The sequence below is a fragment of the Canis lupus genome, chromosome 23 (assembly GCF_048164855.1).
Source record: "Canis lupus baileyi chromosome 23, mCanLup2.hap1, whole genome shotgun sequence".
Lineage (NCBI taxonomy): Eukaryota > Metazoa > Chordata > Mammalia > Carnivora > Canidae > Canis > Canis lupus.
This window is the reverse complement of record NC_132860.1, coordinates 38,997,534-39,024,542: the sequence shown is the minus strand read 5'-3', so window position 1 is coordinate 39,024,542 and position 27,009 is coordinate 38,997,534. Positions and strand designations below refer to the sequence as shown.

Below are 27,009 nucleotides of genomic sequence, written 5' to 3'. Positions count from 1 at the left end.
TGAACAAGTATGTTTGAACAAAGTAAAGATGGATCTACCTACATGGCAGATTTTCAGTCTAGCAGGAGGCAGACAAAAGGAAGAAAAATGCCAGGGAAAGCCACCCATTGGGATCCCTGGATGGCTCAGCGGTTTGGTGCCTGCCTTTGACCCAGGGCATGATCCTGGAGTCCCAGGATCTAGTCCTATAACAGGCTTCCTGCATGAGGCCTGCTTCTCCCTCTGCCTCTCTCTCTCTGTGTCTCTCATGAATAAATAAAGTCTTTTAAAAAAGAAAGAAAGAAAGAAAGAAAGAAAGAAAGAAAGAAAGAAAGAAAGAAAGCCATCTTCAGGTACTAGAAGCTAAGACCCTAATCGTTGAGAAGTCTGGATTCTAGGTGGATATGAGATTCCCTAGGTAGAAAAAAAAGAAAAGGTTCAGGACTGAGCACCAAGGAATATTGATAATTCATGATGGGTGGACTAGGAGGAGCTGACAAGGGAGAGGGAGAAGAGAAGGAGCAGAGAGTGAACTCCAGCATGAAGTGAACTCCAGCGCCTCACCATGCCTTGTGGCTGCTGGGAGAGAAAGTTAAGCCAGCAATGACAAAACAGTAGCCTTTGGCTAGGGTGCATGGTGACACCGGTTAGTCACTGAGAGGTGGCTGCTCAGTTTGGGCAAAGTTTGAATAGGAAGTGGGGATGAGGACGGAGCAAGAAGTTTGCGCTTTGGAAAGCTTGGCTAAAATAGTCAGCCGAACAATATTTAGAAGGAGAACCTCTTGGGTTGGTCAAGAAAGTTTTGGGGCATGGAGAGGATGTGTTTGTGTCCATATTCACCCTGTTGCACTCCTGGAGTGCCTCTCTGGCAAATTTCTTTCCATTTTGTACAGTTTAGATGTAAGTGACCTGCCATCTATCAAACATTCTTTCCAGGCCCGTGTAGATGTCCGGCTTGAGCTCCCTCTGTGTGCACATCTTCTGACTCATCTTACTACGCAGTAATGGACAGTTTTTCTGTCTCTCTTTTCCATTAGACAAAAACAATGTGCTTGAAGGCTTTGGACTGTCTTCCCAAACTTGCATCATAAACATAGGGAGGTGCTTGGAAGTCGGCTCTCGGAGATATTCACTAATATTTGATGAATGAAAAAGTAAATGAATGAATAAACTAACCATGAGTTTGAAAGCAGTTTGAGTGGCAACTTTGTCGTATGGAAACTTCATTGTATGAATGGAAAAATGAAGGCACAGAGCAATTTGGAGTTTAATTATTTCACAAAGTCCGAGGAGCCTGGCAAAACCATCAAATCGCCAGCCCTACCCTGTCCACTGTTCCCAAGTCCTTGCCAATCCACAGGACACACTGGGCTGAAACCCTCCCATTCACATCAAGCCTCAAACTTCACTACAGCAGCACAGGCCTTCCACGTGGGTGAGTGGCCAGGGACAGGGGGGCCTTGGCTTCCTGCGGATGATTGCGTCAGGCTGCGGTCTAGAAAAACCAAAGCTGAAGGGGTACCACAAGGTGTCACTGTTGGTCCTTGGTTTAACAAAAGTGGCTTTGGCAGGGACTTCAGAAAGCCTTTAAAAGCACTTATGTAACAGATGAAGAAACTGAGGCACAGAGAGGTAATATGATTTTTAACTAAGATCACATAACAAGTTAGTGGCAGAGAAATTCACAGAATCCAAATCCCTTAACTTTGGGACGAACAAACTACCGTCCCCCACTGCTCTTCGCATGGCATCTAGAGATGAGGATCCAGCTATCTCTACAATCGTTCAGACAACAGTGCTAGATTGGAAATAGAACAGAGAAAAAAATAGAGAAAGAATAAAGAATGAAAAAAAAACCCCTCAGCTTTCACCTTCACATGTGCCTTATTCAAAGTGTCCAGTTTAGATGCCATCGCCAACAATGAAAGCGTGGCACGCAGGGCCTCCATCTGTGGCAAGGTTTGAATAGCTGAATTGAAATGTATCAGGTAATGGATTTCATCCTCTTTATGGCTTCGACTTAGAAAGAGTCTGGTTCCCAAGGAAAACAAGAAACCAAGTTGCTTCAGCAAAGAATTACTGAAATCTAAGTAGCAACTAGATAAAAACATTCTCTAGATAGAAGGACAAGGATAAATTTCTGGGCCCTGCCTTTCAGGGCATGGGAAGCTACAGAGCAGAAGATCCTTTGTGAGCCAGTGACCCCAAGACCGGGCATTTATCCTGGTGTCTGGAAAGAACAAGATAGCTGAGGAGTCACAAGGGAGGGACTTTGGCCTCCCCTCCAGATGTCTCATGATGTCGCTCCCATGCTCCTTGGCCTGACTGCCACCAGCCCTTTCTGCTCCAGTGTGGCTTCTACTGGAGGCTCCTTTTCTTGCCTCCCAGGTAATATACATATGTATTTTTTTTTAATTAAAAGAGCTTTATTGTTTCCTCAGGTAATATAAGCTTATTACGAAAATTCAGATATCCAGTAGCAGAAAGAAGAAATGAAAGATCCATAACACTTCCATTCAGAAATTATTGCTGTGAACACACTGCTGCATAGGTGTAGGCAGCTGGCCTGCAGGGCGCACCTGCCCGGTGTGTGAGGCACTGGATTCAGAGTGGAGGAAATGACACCCATGCATCTGGCCTCTCCCAGAGCCCACATTCTAGCGGGGTGGGGGTGGGGGGGCAGAAGGCGATGTCAACCAATTTTAAAAAGAAGTGAAATATCTCAAAGGTTAGACTATAATAAGCACAAGGAACACAAATAAACAGGGAAAGGGGATGGGGATTTTATTGGGGGTAAGGATATTTATGAAATATCCTACTTATGAAAGTAGGCTATTTTATTTATTTATTTGTTTTTTTGAGAGAGAGAGAGTTGGGATGGAGAGGCAGAAGGAGAGAGAGAATCGGAAGCAGACTCCCCACTGAGCATGGAGCCCAACTCAGGGCTCGATCTCATGATCCTGAGATCATGACCTGAGCTGAAATCAACAGTCCGATGCTTAACTGACTGAGCTATCCAGGCACCCTGAAACTAAGATATTTAGAAAGAAACATTAGAACAAGGTCTTAAAGCTGAGGAAGAGGCAAACCATGTGGACATTTGTCTCCTTTACCTTCCATTTTCTGTGCATACATAATAATGCAATTATAGCATAAGCAATATATGACTACATCCTCAATGTGGAAACATTCAGATGACACAAAGATACGGTTCTCAAGAATCCAGCCTTCTCACCACCCTGTCACCTTCTCCCTCCAAGTAAACACTTGGACAATGGTGTGTTCCCTTCCTGAACTTTGCGTTTATTTTCATTTCTGTATATATCATGCACACATTTAGCCTTATTTCCTACATAAATGAGCTTATTCTTTATGAAGGTGATGCCTTTAATTTGAAGCAGACAGGCTCTTCGTAATGTTTTCTAAACTTCAGAGGCCTAGGAGAGCTATGGCTCTTATTACTAAGTGAAATTAAGTGTAGGTAGAGGTTTCACTTCCTCCCCTGGGCTATTAATCTAGGATTCACTGCATTATATTATGTGAATTTGTTTCCGCCTCTGTCTCTTGTCCTGAACAGTGCGTTCTTTGTGGTCACAGTTTCTGTCTTGTCATCCCTGACTTTCTAATGCCCGTACAACGCCTAGCATATGGAAGGCATCTGGTAAATGAATGGGCAGTTAATTATACTTGTATACATTACCAGAGAAGACCTCCAATACTGTATGGGATATGGGCAGAGATCGACCTTGTGGTCTGTCCTCACAGGAGCCAATTTATTCTCCACCGAAAAGTCTGTGTCACTACTGGATATAGCCAGGATGACTGTGGTCATGTTGCTCAAATCACAAAGTCCAATGTTAGCAGAATTAAAAGACCAACCAAAGAGAACTAACTTTCACTCCCTTTGCTAAAAGAAACAAGCATTTAATGAGTACACACATGTGCTAAGAATTTTATAAAACCTTTGTCATTCAAGGCAGAAAACAACGAGGTAGATATTAGTTTGGAGATGAGGAATCCATGAATCAGAGATTAATATGGATACGATGTGGGTCCATTCATGTGCTACTATCCAGATTTACCCTAACATTTACCCATATTTGTTATAGATTTTTTGGGGGGCACCTGGGTGATGCAGTCAGTCAAGTATTGGACTCTTGGTTTCAGCTCAGGTCATGATCCCCGAGTCATGAGACCCAGCCCAACTTGGGCTCTGTGCTCAGTGGAGTCTGCTTGAAATTCTCTCTCCCTCTCCCACTGTACCCTCCCACTCACGCTCAATCTCTCTCTAATAACAAATCTTTAAAAAACCAGATCTTTTTCCCCGAAAAATAAAACTATAAATATACTCTGGAGGGCTGTATTCACAAATTTCATTGCCAACATTGGATGAGATAATTTAAAAGTCACTCAATGCAACTTGGCCACTTAATCAACAGACATTAATTGAGCCCAGGTGCTGGGCTAGGCCCTATGGATACAGAAAAAAATGATACATAGTCCTTGCCCAAAGGGACTCACTTTTTAGGGGAAGAGGTCCAGCAGATACAAAAGGTTTTACAGTTGAGAAATGAGGCTCAGGGATGGATGGTGACTCTTCCAAGGGACAAAACCAGGTTTGGAGTCCAGGGGCTAAACGAAGCTGTCCTCAGGGAGGATCCCGACCAGAGGCAGCTCCTCTCTGAGTGGTGCCAGCTATGCAGGAGAGCTGGTCTGATACAATCAAGCAGAATCTGTGAGAAACATGGATGGGTGTTTTCACTCTTCACTAACCATCTTTCTGCTGCAAAGAATTAAATTCTTTCCTGGTGACACACACTTCCTGTCAGGATGAGGCACACCCAGTCAAAACCACCCAAATTAAATGAAGAAAAATCCTTTTAATTCCTCTAGGTACACACTTTTGGGTTCCACTGGACTGTTGCCATTTTCCCAGAAGCTAAGCCAGACATGGATTTGGGGGAACAGAAACAAGAAGGATATGCTAATAAGGGTAACAGCCACAGTGACATTAAATCATCCACCACTTATTATCTCTAATTCCCATGTTCTGTAAAAGCAATTCATTCTCACAGAAAACTCAGAAAATGGCAAAAAAAAAAAAAAAAAAAAAAGTGTGTGCTTTTTTGGTAAAAACAAAACCAAATCTGTAATTTCCCAGTCCAAACAACTACTGTTAACATTCTGATACACTTTCTTTTTAAAAATGATATTTATTTGTACTTTATATACTGCTCTGTTCACATAACTTTATATGGTAAATGTTACCTCAATAATTAATTATCCCACTGATGTTTAATTCTTTAAAATATAATTATAAATGATACATAACATTGTTATGCAGTTGCTCTGTGGTTTGGTTGATCCATCTACTGTTGAACATTTAATTTCCCTCCCTCTCCCCACCCCTCAAGTTTTGGTTATTGTATTATTACCACTCTTTTTTTTTTCCACTCTTTTTTTTTCTTAAGATTTTATTTTTAAGTAATCTCTCTACCCAACATGGGGATTGAACTCACAAACCCAAGATCAAGAGTCGCATGCTCCACCAACTGAGTCAGCCAGGGGCCTTTATTTTAACTTCTAGACAGACACTTGCCTCATTGAGAGACACCACTGGTCTCTTTCCTTATATTATCTTATTTCCTCATCTTGAGCCTCCAGAGTAGGCAGGGTTTTAGAAATAAAGGAATTGGGATTTGAAGAAGGTAAGGAAATGTCTCCAGGTCGGAGTCAGGTTTTAAGCCAACTCCTGAGCCAGCTCTGCCCACTATCAAACCCCCTAGTTGTGCTTGGTTCTCTCTACACTACCAAGAGCTTGCTATCTTCCCAGAGCATCACTGCCTATGATGGAGGAATGTTCTTGTACTTCCTTTTGTTCAAAATCTGAATCCTCGTCTCACTCCTTTCACATCCCCATGGACACCCTGGTCCCTTAATAAGATTCGAGACTTTCCAATTCAACTCCTTCCATTTGGAAGTCCCCAGGCAGCTGGGCTCATGCAATTGATGCTTCCCAACTGCTGCGCCATGTGTTCTCGGCCTCCTTCGTTCTCAGCTGTTCTCAGATAGGCCGGCTGTGAGGCTAATCACGTCTCCACATTGTCACACTGAATCCTGATATACTCACTAAAGCCTGCATGGTTCCTCAGGCTCCATTTAGATTCCCATTTATATTCTCAACCATTTCCAAGATCAGAGGTGGCCTCAGCAACTGAGCACATTTAAAACAGGATGCTAAGCTTGAAAAAAAATGTATTGAGTTCGAACCTCTCCTTTGAATTCCAACTTCTACAGCCAGTAAGTCTAACGGACATACTTTCTCAGATATTTTGAAACTTGCTCCTTTTGTATCAAAATTCTTGGTGTTGGCTGTCTAGACAGTAGTCATCCTCTGCCTCCACAGAACCCTGATTTTGTTCAGGGACAACGTGCCCCGAGCAGGGCTTGAGCCAAGATTGGTCTAAGTCCATCATGGCGATCTGAGCCCCATTGTAGGGTGCTCCCGTTCCTGGCCTCTAGCAAGGGGAAGTCAGTGGGATTTAAAGTAAGGCTGCTAGAGAGTTTCTAGATACAAACTGTCTTTAAAAGCAGAGGGAAGCTGTCTTAGACACTTCTTGTATGCAGCACTTGGGCCTTGCCTCTGACTCCAGCCATCTCTGTGACTGCTTCGGTCAGTTGCAAGCTTCTACCAGCTTCCCACTGGTGCAACTTCAGCCTCAGCTGAGGGCCTCTTGCTCCCTGACTCGAGCTCCCTATCTATCCAGCCACCACCCCGGTCCAAGGTGGCATCACCTCTCTCTTGAGCTATTACAACAGCATCCTTCCAACTCCTGCCCCATCCCTGATACATTCTCTGCATCAAAGCAAGAGTGATTAAAAAAAAAAAAATAGAACAAGGCAGCCTGGGTGGCTTGGCGGTCTTGCACCACCTTCGGCCCAGGGTGTGATCCTGGAGACCCGGGATCAAGTCCCACGTCAGGCTCCCTACATGGAGCCTGCTTCTCCCTCTGCCTGTGTCTCTGCCTCTGTGTGTGTGTGTGTGTGTGTGTGTCTCATGAATAAATAAATAAAATCTTAAAAAATAAATAAAATAAAAATAAATAAATAAAATAGAACCTGAAGCATGCTAATTCCCTGCCTCAAACCTTTGGAGGACTTGGCGTTATATTTTGAGCAAAATCCAAACTCCTATGGCCTATAAAATCTTGCATGATATGACCACACCTGCCCCATCTCCAACCTTTGCTTATCTCAACTTTACCTTGTCAAAGTGGCCCCTGGGTCTTACGTGTTTGGAGCCTTCACACTGCAGATCCTTCTGCCTGGTACACCCTCCCCAAAGTTCCCTGTGGCCAGACCCCTTTTGTCAGCCAGGCTCCAGTTTTAACATCTTTTCTTAGAGTAAGGCCTTCCTTATTCCTTCCACCCACGGTTAAGCAATCTCACATTATTCTTGTTTCTTTTCTTCATAGCACTTAGACCAAGTTGCAATTACATAGTTATCTCTTTGTTCATCCATTAATCTGCCTGGTAAGGTTAGAATCTTTTACGGAAAAATCCAGATTTTTATTCTTCACCAAATACCCAGGTCCTTGTACAATGCCTGTCTTTGTATCTGTACTCAATAAATATTTGTTGAGTGAATGAATGAATTGTGGTAATGACAGTATCAGTTTCCACTTAATGAGCCCCTGTTCATGTGTTCAAATCCTGACTCTGCCACTTATTAGCTCTGTGAACTTGGGCAAATGGTTTCACCTGTCTGTCCCTCAGTTTTGTCATCTTCAGTGGAGATAGTAATACTACCTTGTTAAATTGTCAGAAGAATTAACTTATTTCTTTTACGTGAAGAGTTTCGAACATTGTCTGGCAAATAGTGAGCATCATATTAATGCTTAGCTGCTCAGCCTGCATTGTTATTAGCATTCCTGCCTGGAATTGAGACTAGTTAGTAATCAGCAGCTTTGGATTCCCAAAGACTGGAAGTATGAAAAGTGTAAAACCTTTTGTGGGAAGTTATTCATAGACACTATTAACAGTGCTTGCCATTATAATCTATTTGCCAATTATTTGCTTCTAAATGCTTTTGAAAGCAAAATGCTTTGATGGCACTTTTTTTCAAGGATATTCACATAAATATGGGAGCAAAAAGTGGCTTAATGAAATTACACTTTTCAGAAATTATGTATGCATGATTTCATGAAATTTATGTGTGAGGAAAAGAACAGGGGAAGACAAGTGAGGTACATCTATAGATACAGAACAATCGGCACCTCCTCACGTTCCATTCACTTTTTAACTGTCTGATCTGGCTTCTCCACCCTCCACTAAAACTGCTCTCACCAAGATCAGCATGACTTTCTGACTGCCAAATCAGAATGCGACTTCTTGGACTTCAGCATCTAAGGCACTTGATGTTATAAACCAACCACACCCCTTTTGCGACTCTGCTCTCAGCATGACCACTGCCATGTTCCTGATACGCTCTTCGGCACTTCTTAGCCACCCTGCTGCCCTATCACCATTGGTGTCCACTCCTGGTCCACGTCCCTTTTTATGCTTCCTACTCTCTCCTGGGAAAACACCACTCAAGGTCATCACATCAACTCTCACCACAGCCCATATCTCTAATCAGTTACTACTTCATATTTTTGTCCAGACTCAATTGCTAGCCATTTTCCTGAAGAAATCTGGAACTCTCACACATGAGCTTTTCTTTTCATCTACCTGCTGTTGCTGTGCACCCTCATCACCTGTTCCTGGGCATTCTACTTGAGCATCTTGACTGGTCTTGCTATGCTTAGTCACCTCTAGCCCTGTAGAGTACTCCATACTCTTGTAGAGTTCTTTCTAAAACATGGAAATCTGAGCTTCTACATCCCATAAGACAACCTTCCGCAAACAACAACTAGGAATTATAGAAAAATAAAAACTAAAACCAATGATTTGAAGGGACTAGAGAGGAATCAAAAGTAGATCGATAGTAGACAGGAGTCAGCACTCAGAAGATGAAATATCATGTGTGAGTTTTGCATTTTTTAACGGATTTTTTTTCCGGAGAGCAAATCCCAGTCAGTGCTAAGCAGGGCAGCTAAAAACTCAGCAGCATGCTGTCTCATTAAATAGAAGAATCAGACAAAAGCATTCAGGGTAATAACCATAGCAGTTGAAAATTGGGGAGGGGGACATTCCAAGACAGGAGGAAGCAACTTCAGAACTCATCCTATGCGATCCAGACAGGTCACTTTTGGATTCCATTACTTCTGGCATAATTCACTATTTTGATTTCTTATTACAAAAGTGATGTCCAGGACATTTAGAAGATACAGGAGAACAAAGGAAAGATGATTTGTTATTCAATAATTATTCACTGAGCACGAATTATGTGCCAGGGATTATTCTTGGAACTGGGAGCACAGCCTTAAAAAAAAGTCCTTGTTCTCACTCTAGTATGTGAATCACAGGAGAAATAAAGAAACAAAGAGATGTGTAATATAATACTCAAGGTGGGAATTTCAAAAAAATAAAAGTCAGTGTTGCTGGACAACATTGAACAAGAGAGAGAATAATTTAGAATGCTATAAGTTGCCAATTATAGGAAGTCTTTCTTACTGAAAATAATTCAGCTCATTCTGATACTTTAGAAATTACCTTCAAGTAGCCAATGGTAAAGATATATATTCTTTGCATTTAGACAGCTTATTCACAGTTAAGGGTATATCATTCTTTACCCACAAAATGCTAAAATATATCCTGCATAGGTACAATCTAGGTTTTGCGACTGGATCTGTCTATAAAGCCAAATTATTTTTGACCAGTTTTTTAAAAACCCTGAACTGACTCAGTGTTTTAGTGCTATTTCAATAGAGTATGAATTTACTTGTCTGTTATTTGGAGAAGGCATGAGGTATTACTAAAGTCAGAGAAGGGCTGTAATGAAAAGTGATCTCCCATCATCTATCATCTCCCTTTGTCTAATGAGATACTGCTGCGAGCTCCTGATGAAATATTGTGCCACAGAACCTTGTCCTATGGTGTAATTCCTGCAGAAGACTTTACAAGAGCCATCTGAGCTCCGGCAACATTAATTACTGTTCCATCTGTCCATTATCTCTAAATAATCGTGTATTTTATTTTACTTCTATTTTTTTGAATTTTTAAAAAAGATTTTACTTATTTATTCATGAGAGACACAGTGAGAGGCAGAGACATAGGCAGAAGGAGCCTGCTTCCCTGCAGGGAGCCTGATGCAGGACTCTTGATCCCAGGACCCTCAGATCACACCCTGAGCTAAAGTCAGACGCTCAACCACTGAGCCACCCAGGCATCCCAATAATCGTGTATTTTAACGATCTTCTATTTCCTGTGTGTTGTGCAGGAGTTCTTTTGGAGTCTTATTCAAAACAGTCGAATTTTTTTTGAAATTTTTTATTGGACGTGCATTTCTCTTCTGAAACAGCTCCGTCTTCAAATTCTATTTTGAAAAGTGCGTGTATGAGTAGCATGGCACATGGTACATGTGGGTAGCCAGTGAACCTGTGCCTTTTAGCAGCCCTTACCTCAAATGCTCATTAGATTTCTTTAAGCTTACCCTTTAAATGACTATGATTCGGTTTTGTCAGTAGTTAAAATGGGGTGAAGCTCTTGAGATGCACAACCCCTGGAGGAGGGCATGGACATTGCACAGTATGGAGTGGCAGGAGGAACTTCGGATCAGAGCAGGTACATGGGGAGCCTGCTGCAGACCTGTTCTCCATGGAGTGCTCTGGACACCCCTATTCCTATCCTGCCGGCCAAGAGGAAGACTGTTCCTGCCCCTTTAGTGCCTTTGAGGATGCGCCCAGCTACACACCCCTGAGTTCCAGTTTCTGGGAAGCCTCTTCTCCTCACTCTGATTCTAACTAGCTCTGTTGCTTGGGTCAAGTCACTTTCCCTCTCTGTGCCTGTTTCTCCCTCCGAAGTTGGATGGGTTTGGACTCTATGAGAGTCAGGGTGGCTTCAAACTGATGACATATGGTGGCCCTCTCCCCTGCTCACATCTGTCCACACAATCCCATGGTAGTTCACAAATACGAAGCCTTATCCTCGCTGGTTGGAGGGTCAGCAGATTGTCATCAGGGTCTTATGGGAGAGAGAGAAATGTTCTCAGGAAACTCAGCCTGTCTTCTTTTTCTTTCTGGAGTAGGGGCCCCTGTGGTCTCCTGGCTGTGCTGTTCAGCTGAAGGCAGGTGACGGTGGGTGGTCCTTTTCAGACTATAGGTAGGAAGGTCTGGCACATAAACACAGGGCCAGACAGGCTGTGGCTGGCATGGATTCAGCTCCAGAATCAGGAGACAGGCTTGAGAGCTGATCTAGACAATAAATGGTATGTGACCCTGGGTAGTCCCTTAACTCTAGTCTTGCCTCTTCATCTGTAGAATGGGGATAACCAACTCCTGTGCTACCAACTCAGGATTGTTTGGAGACCAAAGTGAGGAAACTCACTCAACAGTATCTTTTTTTTTTTTTCTTAAAAAGATAATATAAACCGTAATGTGCATATAAATCACTTGGGGGATCTTGTTAAAATGCAAACGCCTAGGTGGGTCTGTTGCTTGAGCTCCTGGCTCTTGGTTTTGACTCCAGGCCTGATCTCAGGGTTGTGGAATCGAGCTCTGAGTTGGGCTCTATGCTCAGCATGGCTTCTCCTTGAGATTCTCCCTCCCTCCTTCTGCCCCTCCCCTAGTTCTCTCTCTCTCTCTCTAAAATAAATAAATAAATCTTTAAAAAATGTAAACTCTGCCTCAGTAGATCTGGGGTAAGGTCCCCCACCCCCTCCAAATTCTGCTTTTCTTACAAGCACCAGGGTGAGACTGGCTGATACTGCTCATGCTCAGGTGGGCTACCGTCTGGTGAGCAAGGAGCCAAACAATTAACATTTTTAAAAATAAAAACCAAAAGTAATTATCTAAGACCCACCACCCTAAGACTTTTACTTCTGATATTTTTGTACTTAACATTACATCTTGAATGGTTTCTATGCTTCTACATATTGTATGGACTGTGAAGTTTCTGTAATTACTTATACTTAAATAGCTGTAGAGCATTCCACAGGGCTGAAATAGTATCCTTTGGCCAGCCTAATGCCAGGCTTGAAGCTATACCCACTGTTGGCATTTGCATATAGTCGACCAGAGAGTCCCTTGGGAATGGCTGCAGGGCATGCAGTGTGCTCCTGGGACAGCTGGAGAACATGTCTTAATTTCCTCCTGTTCCTTCCTCGAATCAATCTGTAGGAGGAAACTAGCTTGAGATTATGGACATCTTCATTAATTCTTATTACTTTTGACATGCTATTCTCCTAAAGGTCAACAAGATAACAGATAGGCACTTTTTTTTTTTTTTTGAGATTTTATTTATTTGTTCATGAGAGACACACAGAGGCAGAGACAAAGGCAGAGGGAGAAGCAGGCTTCATGCAGGGAGCCTGATGTGGGACTTGATCCCAGACCCCCGGGGATCACACCCTGCCAAAGGCAGACGTTCAACCACTGAGCCACCCAGGCATCCCCATAGTTTGATTATTAAAACTACAGGTTCCCCTTGCACACTGTTGGCAAAAGAGGAAAGGTGCACCACTATGGAAGACAGTATGGGGGTTCCTTAAAAAAATTAAAATGAGAACTGCCATAGGATCCAGCAATCCCACTTCCAGGTTTTTATCCAAAATGATTGAAATCAGGATCTCAAAAAGACAATCTGCATTTCCATGTTCATTGCAGCACTATTCACAATAGCTTAGGTGTAGAAACAACTTAAGTGTCCTTTGACAGATGAATGGATCAAGTAAATGCGGTCTAGACATACAGCATTAAAATAAAAGGACATCGGGTATCCCTGTGTGGCTCAGCGGTTTGGGGCCACCTTCGGCCCAGGGCATGATCCTGGAGACCCCAGATGCCCGCGCAGGGCTCTCTCTGTGGATCCTGCTTCTCCCTCTGCCTCTGTCTCTGCCTCTTTCTCTCTGTGTCTCTCATGAATAAATAGATAAAATCTTTAGTAAAATAAAATAAAATAAAAAGACATCTTGTCATATATGACAACATGGATGAACCTTGAGGACATTACACTAAGTGAAATAAGCCAGTTACAGAAGCACACATACTTATATGAGGTATCTAAAATAGTCAAACTCTTAGAAGCAGAAAGTAGAATTGTGGTTGCCAGGGGCTGAGGTTCGGGGGAAATGGGGAATTGGCTGCTCCACGGGTATAATACATCAAAAATGCAAGATGAAAAAGTTTCAGAGATCTGCTGTACAGCACTGTGCCTATAGTTAGCAACACCATATTGTGCACTTCAAAATGTGTTAAGAGGGTAAATCTCATGGTAAGTGTTCTTACTGCCACAACAACAACAAAAATACATGTTCTTTATAGAAAAAAATCTAAAAATGACAATTGACCTAATACCACTGCTACATTTTGATTCTTTCAGTTTTCTCAATCATTAATTTATTCAATAAACAGTGTACACTTAGAATGTGCCAATCATTATGTCATACATTGAGGTTCATGTAGGGAACAGTATTTCTGTCTAGATATGTGTACAAAATTATCTATCAATCTATCACAAAACTATATATAATGGTGTGTCTATTATATGTTACGTATAGGGATCCCTGGGTGGCGCAGCGGTTTGGCGCCTGCCTTTGGCCCAGGGCGCGATCCTGGAGACCCGGGATCGAATCCCACGTCGGGCTCCCGGTGCATGGAGCCTGCTTCTCCCTCTGCCTGTGTCTCTGCCTCTCTCTCTCTCTCTCTCTCTCTCTGTGTGACTATCATAAATAAATAAAAAAAAAATTATTATATGTTACGTATATTATAAGATACTTTCATTCACAAAGTTTTATCTGGATAACAAAACAACCTTAACTGAGCCATATAAAACAGGCCAATATGTGGTGAGAGCTATGGGTATTTTATGATTCCTAGGATACAAAGTGCAAGATGGGACTGTAGAAGATGAGGAAACAAGTCTAGAGTTGGGTGATTTACTGTGTCTAGGCGGAGTTGGACTAGAATCCAGTCTGACTTTCAGTCCTATATGTGTGTGTTTTTAAGATTTTATTTATTTATTTGAGAGAGAAAGCACACATGCCCAAGCAAGGGGTGGGGGCAGAGGGTAGGGCAGAAGGAGGGGCAGGGGGAGAGAGAGAGAGAATAGGAGGAGATGGAGAAGTAGACCCCACCACCCGCCCCTGAGCAGGGAGCCTGATATGGGGCTCGATCTCAGGACCCTGGGATCATAACTTGAGCCAAAGGCAGACACTTCACTGACTGAGCCACCCAGGTGCCCCTTACTTAAACTAGATTTGCTTTTCTCTGATGCTACTAGGAAAGGACTTCAGCAGTAAAAGCTACAAACTCAAGCAGTCCCACTTCAGCACATTCTCAATCACTGTTTACCCCACCTGTACCAGGTCACAGCTAGTCGTTTACACAGTTTGTGTCTTAATCCTCACTTCAAGGGCATGAGGGGGGTAGAATTAATAGATCATTTACCCAGGGGTCTGAAGGTAAGCATTTTAATTGTTCTAAAAGTGTCCTAAAAGATTATCCATTAAAGACTGTAATAATACAGCTTGGCATGGTGGTAGTACATCTACCTGGGTTGTGAATGACTGGCAGGTGTGTTTGAGAGGCTCCAACCGGGTAGAATAGATGGCGTGGTGTGATCATTACGGCCGATGGCAGTTAAAATCTTGAGGCAGATAGCTTATAAAACAGAATGTGTGGTGAATCTTGTTTGACTTCTATTTTGGTGGATAATACATCTTTTATACTTTTTAACTGCTGTTTTGCAAATTAACATTTGACATCTCATCTCCTGATCCATCAGGGGGCAGAGATCGTGAGAAGAAGAAGGAGGAAGGAAGAAGAAATACTTCTAGAAAGTCCTGGAGCTGGATCACATGGCAGTAGGAAAATCTGTTTTGAAGATAAGATATCTAACCTTTGGAGATATCATTCATTTGGGGCAGGTGAGGTCTCCACCATCCCAGTGGACAAGCTTGCTCTGCACTCTCATCTTCTGTATCTTGGCCAAAGGGAAACTGAGGCTTGCAGGGGTAACATAGCTTTCCCCCATTACTCAGAAGGGGGACTCAGGATTTCCAAACTGGTCTCCCAGAGTCCAAAGTCTAAGCTCTTAACAATTATTACATGTCTTTATCCTTAGGAAGAAGGGAAGGGATTTCTAACTCAGACCTAAAAGCATAAAGTGGTCAAGAGAAGCAGTTTGGAATTCATTCAGATTAGAAAAAAGTAAGCACCAATCTGTGCCTTGATGCTATTGTACTTGGGGGGTTTATTTTTACTGTCTTTCCAGAAGAAGCATAGGTAGTGGCATTGTGTACACTAATCTTTTCTCCTTTGTCATTCATATCTGGAGGGAGTTTAATAGCTGGACCTAGGACACCCTGCCGGTTAGCCTGTCAACTGGTGGCAGCTAACCAACTTCTCTTATTTCTCTGGGATTTACTCTTTCAAATCTTATAAGGGAGCTCAGGCTGAGGGGAGGCAGGTGGACCCGAAGTGACCAAGGCTTGAATGAAGACTCTTACACAAGTCAGCCAAAGATGGGAATGAGACGGTCTGAATTACAGTTCTTAGGAAGTAGAACATTGAGTACAAATGCCTTGTCTGAAAGGAGGGAAGACTTCTGCTGGGAGATACTGTGGTAGGTCAGAGGACAGGGTAAGTCTAAATAAAGCAGAAGATGGGAGGACAGTGAGCGGAGTGCTGGAGGTTGTAAAGAATGCCCCCCACAGGGTCTGAGCACCGCAGACCTGAGCTGATGATCTACTCTGTGCCCAGCACTGTTCTGGACTCCAGGTACACAAAGAGGGCAACTTCCAGTTCCTGGCCATGAATCCAGTCCTGGTTCAGTAGAGGGAGACAGACATGAGTCATGAGTTTCTCTCTTTATCTACTTTTCCCTGGCAGTCTCCTGGTATTCATAAATGACCATGACTTGACATGCTATGCCTTTATAATAATATTTTATAATCAGTGGAAAACCAAAGGAATGACTGGAAGTTGCCTTTAGTTATGGGAACAGCTGGGCCTCTCAGGATAACACTGGAAACCACTACCCCATGCGAGCAAGGGGCTGTTGGTTTCTCTGGAGTCGCAGCTGCTTCTCTTTCAAATAACAACTTTAAATTCTGACATTTTAGCATTTACATGAATGACTGTATGACTAGACACCTGAGTGATCAGCTCTCCCAGAAAACTTCTGATTAATGGCTTTCTAGTTTTGAAAAATGGGCCTTGTTTTTCTTAAAGTTCTTTATAACTTTGCAGCCCAGTGACTCCCTCCTCCCTTTTTTTAGATTGATTTATTTATTTGAGAGACAGAGAGAGAGAGTGAGCATGAGCTGGGGGAGGGGAGCGGGCAGAGAGAAAGGGAGAGGAAATTTTAAGAGACTCCAGAGCTGAGCACAGAGTCCAAGCCAGGCTGGATCTCACCACCCTGAGATGAAGACCTGAGCCAAAACCAAGTCAGACCCTTAATCAACTGCGCCCCCCAGTGACCTTCCTTTATCATAGTTCTTTGACTAGAAGAAGACCGTCTGCCAAACCACCATTTTGCCTAATTCAATTCAGTTACAGGCACTGTTAATAATTTGATATTCTGTCCTGAGCTGATTTTGGCCAGAAGCCATCAGCTGTAGGAGGGGATCAGCTGGAAGTTCTCTTCCGACCAGTCATTCATTCACTTTCTGAACATTTGTCACACCCTGCGCTGAGCCAGGAGCTTTGAGGTAGGTTCTCTGTATCCCATACCCACACAATAGATGTGGTCAATGCCTCTATCAGAGATGAGGCCACAGACATTGAACAAGTAAGTCCACGCATTTGAACAAGTACCACGGAGGAGAAGCCTAGGTGATGTGAGTGCATCAGGGGGTCAGGCCTAATTGGGGTGGGGAGACAGGGAAGGCAGAGAGCGACAATAAGGCTGAGCTTTGAAGGAGTGGGCACCAGTGGGGCAGAGTAAGGCGAGGGCGGCAAGGCAGAGAGAAGAGCCTAGTGCAGACTGTGAGCGGGGACAGAGGAGGGAGTCACCTGCAAACTGTCAGGGGCAAATGCAGTTGTGATGCAGTCGTGTTGCGGAAGAGTTCCGCAAGGTGAGCATGGCGTGGTGGGCCCGAGCCACCACACAGGGCCTCGCAGCCCCTAACACGTGTGGATTGCATTCGGGGTGGCATGGGATGTCCTGGGAGGGTCATGAGCAGGGAAGTAGTGTGATCTGCTTACATTAAAACAATCTGTGAATTCTGCATGTGGACGGATCAGATGGATCCCATTACAGGGCCTGAGTCATTGTACACCTGGCTTACCGGCATCGCGCCCTAGGCAGCTCGTTCTCCAAGCTCTAGGGCGAGCCGCCCACCACCCCCCTACCCCCCGTCCCCCCCCCCCCCCCCCCCCCCCCGGCTGGGCAGGTGCATCCTGGGCGCATGCGCACACCCCCTTCCCCGCGCGCGCCTGAAACCAAGTGTCTGTGACTGTGGCACAGGAAGGCTTTGAGGGGCAAACAATAAATCAGGTTTTAAAGATGTCACCGACTTCAAGAACAAGATTCCAGTCTCTGGTTGATTCTCAGGGAAGGGAGTACACTTGGCGGCGACCGTCTCATCCGCATGTCCTTAGGGCCGGTTGATTTAGGAACATCTCTATTACCAAACTGGTGTTTAGTCAGCCCCATCCTTTTCTAACTCAATTTCCTACTTCTCTCCCTCACAGACCATGCATTCTTTGGTTATCTGATTTGTCTTTGTAATTTTTTAAGGACAAGTAAAAACATCTTGAAAAATCCGGTCTTTTTACTGTCACTTGTCATTAGTTTCTCCTCCCAGCTGACTTCATGGTTGAGACCACCCTTGAGGTAATATTTTTTTCCTGACTTGTTGAAGGTAGCTTGGTTCTCCTCTCAGCCCCCATAAGCAGGGGCGTGGGGTTGGGTAGGGATCAGCACAGGAATGTGCTGACAGGGTCAGGGTTTGTTGAAGTAGGTGGGGGTTGAAGGGTGAGGGACAGATCCATCCCAGCTTCACGCTGTAAACGTGATGGCAGTTCATCTGGGACTTACCAGGTGTTCTTTGTCTGCAGGGTGTGCATGGAAGTAGAACGATGCCTCAGAACACACGTGACCTACTGGTCAGGATACCTGGGTTGGATTTCTTATCACTTCCTAGAGGATAACCCTGGACCACAAAGGAATTAACATGAATGAGTGCCTGTTAGCACTGCACTATATCCATAAAGACTCATGGGCACTTGGAGTTGTAGGTGTTTTGTTTTGTTTTTGTTTTTGTTTTTTTTTCCATTTAGAAGTGAGGACATAAAGGTTCAGAGAAGTTAAGTAAAATACCAAAAGACACAGCTGGTAAATTTCAATTTTTTAATCTGTTGAAGGCAGATAGAAATATGTCACCAGTTGACAAAGCCTGAGGGAGCAATATGTCCACTGGGAAACTTCCATGAAGATGTGGCATTATGTGGCCCATGTAGTAGGCCTCAGCGCACACATTTGAGGGGTTTCTAGAGTGGACCTGGTATCTCACCTGTTCCTAGAAGTTCCTGACCTGTTCTACAACGCCATGCTCCCTTTGCAACATTTCTTTTTATGCAAAAAAGAAGTTGTCTTGGTGAACACAAAATGTGTGCTCTGCTTGGGGATCTGCTCCTGGCCCCTTTCTTCCCCAATCCCCACTCCTGTTCTGCATCTTCCCCTACAGACCAGCTATCAGGAGCCCACACCCCTCTTCTCCCAAGCAGTTCCTTCTGCCTAGAAAGCCTTTGCCTGCCCCATCCTGCTCTTCTGAGGAACTCAGATTCGGTCTGTTAGTCCCAACACATATATCATGTCTTCAGGGTGACACACTTATCTCCCACACAAGACTTAGGCCCCCAGGGTAGGGACTCACGAAGGAGCAACAGCAGAAGGATACACATCTGGAAGGTGTTCAGCTCTATATGCCCTTTCCCCAGATAATGTGGAAAAGGCGCCCATAGCTATGGCCAGGATGGAATTCCCACAATGACTCTTTTCTTGTGACTACAGTCAATGGAAAATGGAGTCCCAGGACTCTCTGATCTCTAATAAAGAAAAAGATAGATAGATAGATAGATAGATAGATAGATAGATAGATGTTAGTAGAGATTGGTATTAACATTTAGAAATCTTATAATATCAATTTGGCTTTAATGAGTCATCATTGCTCAAATTTTACACTATACTTGATGAAGGAAATAAAAAAGAATAATTCAGTTTCTCCATCTGGTTCAGTTTGGGGGCCTTTTTCATTATTATCTTTCTTTTTTTTTTTAACATGCATGGAAAAAGAGGTGAAACCCTTTTCTTCTGTCTCACTGCACTATTGACATTATAAACATTGACCTAAATTATAACCATTAGGTTCCCATTGAAATGAAAGGTCTGCCCTGGGGTTTAAATTTCTAACTTACTGTGTAAGATGAGCCCCAATTAAAGTCTTCTAATAAGAAAAACAGAGATTTGGTGTTAAAACATCTTCAAATAATCTGTGGGGAGCTTTACTTGTAACTATATAGCACTTACCACAGTCTGATTTGAAGTAGGGCATTGGTCTATCTCCTCTACTAAGGAGAGAGCTTCTTGAGGAGAAGGAATTTATCTCATTTATGTTGATATTTGGCATATGTTTGAGCCCATAGGAGGTATTCAATAAATGCTGGTTAAGCAGAAAGGAAAAGGACATGCTGAGAGTAAAAGAGCAAGGTAAAGCCAGTCTGGTCTTTTTCTACTTCTTTGATTATGATGTGATGATGATGATAATGGTGATGGTGACGGTGATGATGATGGTGATGGATGATGATGGTGATGGTGATGATGATGGTGATGAGGATGGTGATGATGGATGGTGATGATGGTGATGATGATGATGGTAAGGATGATGGTGAGGATGATGATGATGACGGTGATGATGATGATGATAGCAAGAGTTAACGACTGACAGACTTGCTTGCTATGTGCCAGGCACTATGTCAAGCACCTTCCATACAATATCTCTTTTAACTTATATAATCCTGAGGTACCCATTTTCCCCATTAAGTAGAGAGGGCCCAGGGTCATTAACTAAAATAACCAAAGCTAACTGACTTAGAGGTGTCATTTCCAAGATCTCAGTTCAGGTCTCAGCATACTTTTAACCACTCTGTTATCTTTCCAAATGAGCCAACATTTCTTTTTATGCAAGTAATTGGATCAAGTAGTAGAAAACATTTCATATGTTCTTATTTCAGTTAGTTTGCAAAGCAACCCCACTGGGGCTTGAATACGGTATATGATAGGCTCAATGGGCCAAAGTTTGATACACAAATGTATAGGATATATAGGATAATGTTTGCTAACCCTGAAGAGTTAAAGAGAATTAAAAGTTTCGGGGTAACTAACAATTTAACCAGGAAAGTGTTAGCATGTTATGAGGAATTTCTCTTCCTCTGAGCCACTGGGTTTTTGCCAAAGCTACAGGGTAGATGCTGCATTAGGAGAGGACGAATTTGATCCAATAAGACATCTTCTCAATCCCTGTGTAAGATTAGTCTGAGTAGGAATCACTTGGTAACAATTTGAAATAGAGTGTGTTAGAAAAACATAGCTTTGTCTGGGTTGAGCCTAGAAATGGGTGACAGATGTTAATGATGAACGACTGAACAGATGTTTGGGGGTGAATTACAAAAAGGTTTTCTATCGCACAGGATCTAAACCTTAACCTTCCTGGCCGATGCTGAAAGGAGAGCTTGTTTATGAAACATGTTCTCGCAAAACTGTTTGGCGGATTGTGACAAAGATGAATGACCGGATACTATAATTTAAATTTGAAAATAAGGTAAATGGGAGTCCTTGTTTGTGTGCATATGTATATATGTTCTCTTTGACAAGGGTCAATGCCTTATTGAAGAATAGGAAGGCCAAGTAAGTCATTCCTCTCTGCCTTCCCCATTTTTCTACCCCTAACTGGAAGGAACAGGCAGTATTTGATAACACACCTTTAAGGCGCAACAAAATTATTAAAATACCACCACTTATAGACATTCTGAAATATCTGCCTTCTAATTATGTGTGGAAAAAAGAAAGAATTTCTATACAACTTAATTGGTCATTTTAACTGGGGGCCCTGAGACTTAAAGTTTTAAGGAGTCTAAAAAATGCCCCACCCAAAGTAAAGAAGAAACAAAAGTAGAGTTTAAAAGCTGTACAGTTACTTCCATAAGCCAATCCCTACTTACCTACTCCACAAGAAGATGAACTGTTATGTTATATAAATCATTGTGATATTTCTGATAATTTGTCTGAAATGAGGGATGGGCTGAGGAGAGGCATTTGTTAATATAGCCCATAATGGACATAAACATGACATATCTTCTGCTAACTGTAGCTGTATCTCCATAGCAATACCATGCATTTAGTTAAAAAGGATGAATGCAGCCCAAAAATCCAAATACTCTCAATTTGGCATTAAATTAATAACAAATGGCATTGAATTTATAACAGACATCATATATATAATAGCTTTATATGTCACAATAGCCCTGCAGGGTAGATTTATTATCCACATTCAATGGTTGAGAAAAGAGACATTCAGAGAAGTTAAGTGACTTGCCCAAGTCACATGTACCAGTAAGTGGCAGGATAAGGATTTATACCTTTGCTGTGTATTCAAAATTCCTCTTGATTTCTAATATGCTACACTGTCCTGGGTAGAATAGGCATTTCACTCTTTGATTAAGTCTTATGTGTTACTGTATATCAAAATGAAATCTAATTTAAAACCATGATTTTCAAACTTGGGATTTTCAAACTTCAAACTGAAGTTTCACTCCCCCCCTCCAAGTTATAACTAGTTTTACTGCAAAAGGACCCTGTACATATTTATTAATTCTTGTACCTTAATAGCTACACAACAAATCATGAACATACAGAAACATGCATCATGAGAAGCCAGAAGTAGCACCCATTCCTTCTTCATATTAGCAACACGTCACTCTCGGACAACTCCTGCTTACATCACTGAGGTCTGTGAACAGTCATTTCTCACAGCCATCCTGAGTAAAAGATGGAAAGAGTACTATTCAAAGACCACTGTTGGGATCCCTGGGTGGCGCAGTGGGTTTGGCGCCTGCCTTTGGCCCAGGGCGTGATCCTGGAGACCCAGGATCGAGTCCCACATCGGGCTCCCGGTGCATGGAGCCTGCTTCTCCCTCTGCCTGTGTCTCTGCCTCTCTCTCTCTCTCTCTCTATCTGTGTGACTATCATGAATAAATAAATTAAAAAAAAAAAGACCACTGTTAACTCTCTGTGCTGTTAAAAAGGAAGGGAAATACTAGACTTTTCTTTGCTTCATACTGAAGAGGGATCAACAGGGAGGAAGGCGATAAATGAGAAAGATGTCAGCTGTGGGCAAAGCGGCATACTAGAAGCTGTGAAAGTTGAAAAGATAAATGAGGTACTTAGAGCCTACAGGAGACATAAGACACATACAGAAATAGTCAGAGATGAGGCAAATGGCATACATCAGGGATATGGGAGCTTAGGAGATAATGAGATTTTTAGCCCTGGGGATTAGGCAAGGTTACATAGAGGGGATGGCGTTTTGTACAGTGAGCTTTGGATTTCAAGACTGGGAAAAATCGGTCCTCTTTCCCTTCTGTCTAACTTTCCTATTCCTAGTCTGCTTCTCCTTTTTCTTGCCAATTCTCAAAAGAGTAACCAAGATGCTCTGTTTTCATTTCTTCGTAAGGATTATTCAGTAATCCTTAAATTCACGATTCTGGTTTAGGTCCTTCCTTTCGTTAGGATTACTAACTGTCTTCTAATATCTGTTCTTCTCTTTGGGACGACAGCCCTCAAGTTTTAGGTACATGACCACATGGAATAAAGCCTACATTTGCCAGTCTCCCTTGCAGCAAGGCATGAACAGTTGACTAAGTTTTGGCTAACAGGATATGAGCAGAAGTGCTGTGTGCAACTGCTAGGTTATACCCTTAAAGGGAAAGGTATTACTTTCCCCTTTCCCTGCTTCTTGTTGAAAGGAATGTAGTTGTGCCATTGGTGCGCTATCTTGACCCATGCAGATGAAAGTGTCATTCTAGGGATGGAGGAGGAATAAATAAGAGTGCAACAGCTGGTCCCCCAGTACTGGGAGCTCCATAGCAGTTCCAGAATACTGACACTCATACTCTCATATAAGAGAGTGCCAGGAAAAACAGAAAGAATTTGAAGTGAGCAACAAAAAGATTCATGGGTGTCCTGAGGAGCTTATTTGGTCAGGTTACCTCTACCATTATCTTTGACCTATTTTACAGGTCCTTAAACTACAGATAACTGATAGTGGTACAGATGATTATTTCTTTTCCACATGCAAACAAATCCTGTCCAGTGGAGGTATAGTTGATTGCCCTCGTCCTTGCTCCCCACTCCTGCACCACAGAAAAAGCCAATTTTACATGAATTTTTAAATTCATTTCAGCATTCTCAATTAACCTATGTGTGATACCGTGAACTTGCCATTGAACTGGTAGCAATATCTTAATGGATCCCTCATGAATTAATGACTTAAAATCTTTGACGTGTATTCAGTTTACACTGGCGTGAGAGGTGAGATTTTAACCTTTATATAAAAACATTTTTCTTTAACAACAGGAGTCCATTGTTTAAGCCACTGCTACTTTGGGTCTTTGTTATAACGATCAAACCTCTATTCTAACCAGCAGCTCCCACCAACCTACTTGAATTATTTCCTTGCTAGTCAGCATTGACTCTCCTTCACAAACCCCCCACCGACTTTTCAATTGTGTATATTTAATGAGGATCCAGCTCTGACTCTTAATCACCATATCTAAATATCCCTTCTCACTCAACATTCATTCTCAATGAAAGAGAACAGTTTTTTTTTCCAACTGTGGATGACAACCCATCAGAGGATCACAACATTAATTTTAGTAAGTCACAATCAGCATTGATAGAAAGTATCAAAGTACATTACACATAGTAAGGATATTTTGTGAAGTTTTGGATTCAGATACCTATAATCACATGCATGGGTTTCCTTGGGCTGCTATAAGAGTCCTGGAGACTAGATGTCTGAAATCAAGATGCTCAGAGCCAGGCTTTCTCAGAAAGCCTAAAGGAAAGTCCTTCCTAGGTTCTCCCAGCTTCTGGAGGCTGCTGGTATTCCTTAGCTTAGAGTAGCACACCTTTCATCTCTGCTTCCATATTCACATCAACTTCTCTGTGTGTCCTTTTCTATCTTTTCTAAAGACACATTCATTGGGTTAGGGCCCACCATAACTCAGCAGGATCTCATCTTGATCCTTGCCTAAATTATGTCTGCAAAGACCCTCTCTCCAAATAAGCTATTTAGAATATTCCAAATATTCTAAAGTTCAGGGCAGATGAGAATTTTCAATGGATTCTTTGCTAATAATTTCCTTTTTTCCACTATATCTCTACCTTAAAAACCTTTCCTTTTCTGTAGCCCTTTGGAGCTCCCCTCTACTTGCTAGATCTTTAAAATTTACTAAGTTGAATTTGTATTTACCAATGTTTTCATGAATAAATATGTGTTCTTGAACACTAAGTAAAATACTTTTCTCATAATGGAGAGAAATTTCAAAAGTTTAAAAGGACAGGACTAGAAGACAGGCCCCTACTACCTCTTCCACTCTGAATCCAGAGAAGCACTTAATATTGTTGGGCAGGCTTTCCTTTTTTGCCATAGTCATAGTAACAATTATGTAGTATAAAATTTCTTTAAGCAATTTTGTGTGCAGTCAATCATTTCAATTTCATAACACCTTAGGACATGAGTTTTAATAATATTACTATTTTAAAGATTATCATATAGCCAGAAAGGAGCCAGGAATCAGTTCCAAACCTATGTTTCCCCAGCACATCATGGTCTTTCTTGGTTCCCATACTGTTGTATTGAACTGAGAGTCTCTGACCTGCCTCCATTTTCTGGCTTCTGTATTTTTCTTCTCATTTCCTAATAGTGTCACTCCATCCACCACTGGCTCTGGCCTGGTCCTGCCCAATCTCATTTGTTACCTTGCTTCCTACTTGCCAGAGCTGGAGAAGACTTAGCCCTGTCTGCAGAAGGGAAGGAGCGAACAGAAAGCAAAACTTGAAGAGAGATCAAAGATGGCTCCAGAGGGATGACCAAGTGCCCAGGAGGAAGAACTCTCCTTGGGAAATAGGACGGACACCTTTTCTGCTAAGACATTTGGTCATCTCTGTGAAGAAGACAGTGACAGCAGCAGAAGCAAAGGAGTTCCTGTCCCTTTAGCTGAAATAGCTTCTCCAGGCTCTGGCCACAAGCCTTGAGGTGAAAAGCGAGGCCTTGCCAGGTGGGTAAGGCACTCCATGTTACAGATCCAGCCCAGGCCAGCCCAGGAAAATAGGAATTACTTCTGTGTATTTGGTTCTGTAGTTTAAGGAAGAAATGATGAGCAGAAATGAAAATCAATACCCAGAAGCCTTCCTCTTTGTCACCTCATTAGCTAAGGTGACGACTCCCAGAGACACAGAGAACACGCCAGGAATCCAGGACAGCTGCGTTCCTCAGCTGGGAGGAGCAATCCCCAGCCACAGGATCTCTGAACACTGAGGAGCTGCTATCTTCCCCAGATGATTAATGGGACCTCCTGTGGCAAATAAGGAAGACGCAAGCTTTAACAGTTTAATTCTTTAAGTCAGGACCTTTTAAATAGGAACGTGTTGTTGAGGGGGCAGTAAAGCCATCAGAATGTGGCTCTGGCTTCTTTCCATCTTATTAGGCTTGAGGTCATTATCCAGGTAATTCAGGAAAAATAAACTGCATTGCCTGAATTACTCAGATAATTACCTCACTGTTCCAATTCACGCTGGTGGTAGAGGTCCAGCTGGAAATGTCCCACGGGCTTCAAATAGTCTGATAACTGAAAACAGGCTTGGTAATTTAGGAGTCGAGGTAAAGCACTGAAAGGGGCTGAGCTCATATAATTAGAAAATCTGGGTGTTTCAGACCAAGCTCTGCTGCATATGACCTGCTTACTCTGGGTTGGCAACTTTTCCGCACTGAAGCCTAAGGCCACTTTCAGGATGATAAACTACTTTGTTGCTAGCCAGTATCCTTGAAGCAATTACTATTAGTACCACTTTAAAAAAAAAAAAAAAGATTTATTTATTTATTTTTAGAAGAGGAGAGGGAAGAGTGAGCAGGGGGAGCGGCAGAGAGGGAATCTCAAGCAGACTCCCTGCTGAGCGCAGAGCCTGACCTGGGGGGCTCGACCTCATGACCCTGAGATCATGACCTGAGCTGAAGCCAAGGGTCGGACATTTAACCGACTAAGCCACCCAGGTGCCCCAGCACTGCTTCTTTGTTGGTGGTGTCATATGCTGGCATAACACAGAATAAAACATTGTCTTATGCAATGGTATAAGATTTCAGGGCAATGCTTCTTGCCCATTAGACTCATCTGGGGAGCTTTTAAAAAAAATAGAGGATTTCCCAGCCTTCACCTCACACCAGTTAATCTGGATCTCTGCATGGGGGCCTTCACATAGGTACTTTTAGAAAAGCTCTCCAGATGATTCTAAAGGGCAGGACCACTGCAAGGCAGAAAGACTCGAAAATGGGAGGGGGATTTCCATCACCTAAGGGTCATACCCAGGGTTTAATATGTCTGACAATGAAGCCTTAGAGTGACAGGTGAAGCTGTCTGGCTGTTCAACCTGTCCCCCAGAGTTCCAGGCAGAAGGCACCCAAACTGCCCTGATCCCTGGGTCTCAGGGGGCCCAGGCCTGCGTGGCGCATGAGGGCCTGGTGGTGCCTCCTGTCTACACCGAACTTGAGTGACCGAAGGACTTAATCAAAACCACTTAACCAGAGCTAATTATTGACAGAGATGGGCCAGAAGGATCATTGCACTTCCTTTTAATCCTTTAAAGCTTCCC

The 27,009-nt window shown here is 42.8% G+C and overlaps 1 long non-coding RNA gene across 1 annotated transcript; it reads left to right on the top strand.

Moving 5' to 3' along the window:
* The first annotated feature begins 19,114 nt into the window (after positions 1–19,114).
* Positions 19,115–26,073, top strand: LOC140615121 (uncharacterized). The gene is made up of 3 exons (XR_012015793.1): positions 19,115–19,791; positions 20,772–20,902; positions 25,142–26,073. It is a non-coding gene; the product is annotated as an uncharacterized lncRNA (long non-coding RNA).
* Positions 26,074–27,009: the final 936 nt, after the last annotated feature.